The 2,088-nt window shown below is 44.5% G+C and overlaps 1 non-coding gene across 1 annotated transcript; it reads right to left on the bottom strand.

Moving 5' to 3' along the window:
- Window positions 1-1,441: 1,441 nt before the first annotated feature.
- Trnas-uga (transfer RNA serine (anticodon UGA)) lies at window positions 1,442-1,516 on the bottom strand. Its single transcript has one exon. It is a non-coding gene; the product is annotated as a tRNA-Ser (tRNA).
- Between the last annotated feature and the right edge of the window lie 572 nt (window positions 1,517-2,088).

The raw sequence follows: 2,088 nt of genomic DNA, 5'->3' as shown, positions 1-2,088 counted from the left end.
CCACAATTAATTAATTTTGAAAAATGAAGACCTTTGTTACAACATAAGTTAGTTTTCAAGCCACCTACATCCATGTGTAATAAAGGTAATTCCTGAAACATCATTTCTGGAAAATAAGCTGCGTGTAATGCACGGTCAGATTATTTTCAACGTACCTAATTAAAATATGTAAACATTCGTTACTTCTGACTATGTATTTCACTTGTATTTGTTTTATGTTTTTATCTGTTGTTTTGCGTTCTACTTTCATTGTTTTAGTTTGCAGTTTCATGTAACTGTATTTTCTTAGTTGAAAATAATAAGAAACTCATTATTACGCTAGTAAATAATTACAATAATGATAATCTGTAAAGAAATAGGTTAAAACATAACGTTTTTTTACAGTAAGCACATAAAGTGGACGAAATTTCTTCAGGTAATATACACGACGAAGACAATACAAAACAAAATTCAGCAGGATTTCAAATTGTCATGGATGATCCTCTAAATATCCTTGTTTCTATGGGGCACATTTCACTACACTGGTAAGCGGTGGCGAAGAGAATTGATTACGTTCTAATGAATCAAACTTGATTATTTGTTTCTGAGGTGGAGATTGATTTTATTATCTTTAACTTGGACATTCAGCCGGCGGAAGTGGCCGAGCGGTTCTAGGCGCTACAGTCTGTAACCGCGCGACCGCTACGGTCGCATGTTCGAATCCTGTCCCGGGCATGGACGTGTGTGATGTCCTCAGGTTAGTTAGGTTTAAGTAGTTCTAAGTTCTAGGGGACTGATGACCTCAAAAGTTTAGTCCCATAGTGATCAGAGCCATTTGAACCATTTGGACATTCGCTCTCTCTCTCAGGTGGCAAATGCTGTAAAGCATTCTCGCAACAAGAAGACAAACAGTAACAGAGCCACACTCACACAGACATAGAACAGTAAAGGAATCGATAGTAGCACAGGTAACTGAAAACGTAAATGAGGCCAATAACTCGGGCGCAGCTTCAAATGCCGCCGCGGCACTAGAGCGCTGCTACGATCGATTACGCCACTGTCAATGAGATGCAATAATCCCCTCCCCGGAGATCCAGTGGCGGGCGTAGTTAAGTTCGAACATTCATGCACTGAGCCTGAGACACGGGCACTCTCACTTCTGATTCGGTGTTATTCCACTTCACGTGCTTACAGAATATCATCTTTACTGCGATTTGACTTCATACATTGTGATGAAATGGTGGGCAGTAGTTAATGGTCTTGTTTGCATGCTCTAGGTAAACTTTACCTGCGTTCAAAGGAATAGGGTGCCGATTTAAACGACTGCAGTAAAAGCTGTGGCAATGGTGGACCCAGCAAGGCGCGGTTTTTTCTGCGGAATGTGTGGAGACATCCAGAATGAGATTTTCACTCTGCAGCGGAGTGTGCGCTGATATGAAACTTCCTGGCAGATTAAAACTGTGTGCCGGACCGAGACTCGAACTCGGGACCTTTGCCTTTCACGGGCAAGTGCTCTACCAACTGAGCTACCCAAGCACGACTCATCCCCCAGGCTGTGGCTAAGCCATGTCTCCGCAATATCCTTTCTATCAGGAATGCTAGTTCTGCAAGGTTCGCAGGAGAGCTTCTGTAAAGTTTGGAAGGCAGGAAACGAGGTACTGGCAGAAGTAAAGCTGAGAGAACGGGGCGTGAGTCGTGCTTGGGTAGCTCAGTTGGTAGAACACTTGCCCGCGAAAGGCAAAGGTCCCGAGTTCTAGTCTCGGTCCGGCACACAGTTTTAATCTGTCAGTAAGTTTCGTGTGGAGACATTTCCGGATGGCCGAGTTCCGGTGTCTCATTGTGAAGACACATTTAGTCGGCGCTGGATGGGAGGCAGGCGCGTCCAGGTATAGATACTATTGCGCAGAAGACACCACTGCACTGGCCAGCGCGTTGTAGACCGGCAATAAAGCAGAGGATGGGCCCTTGTTAGGGAGGACACTGACAAAGGAACTGTGAATGTTCTGCGAATTTCCGTGGGACGGAGCGACTGGCGCCCAGACGTCCAGACTCTGTTTCAAAACATATTTGTGAAAGCACGAGGCATTTAGCGAGTTTACGGCCGTTCTT

Source organism: Schistocerca cancellata, chromosome 6 (genome assembly GCF_023864275.1).
Source record: "Schistocerca cancellata isolate TAMUIC-IGC-003103 chromosome 6, iqSchCanc2.1, whole genome shotgun sequence".
NCBI classification, from domain to species: Eukaryota; Metazoa; Arthropoda; class Insecta; order Orthoptera; family Acrididae; genus Schistocerca; species Schistocerca cancellata.
This window is presented reverse-complemented; position numbering and strand designations above follow the sequence as displayed.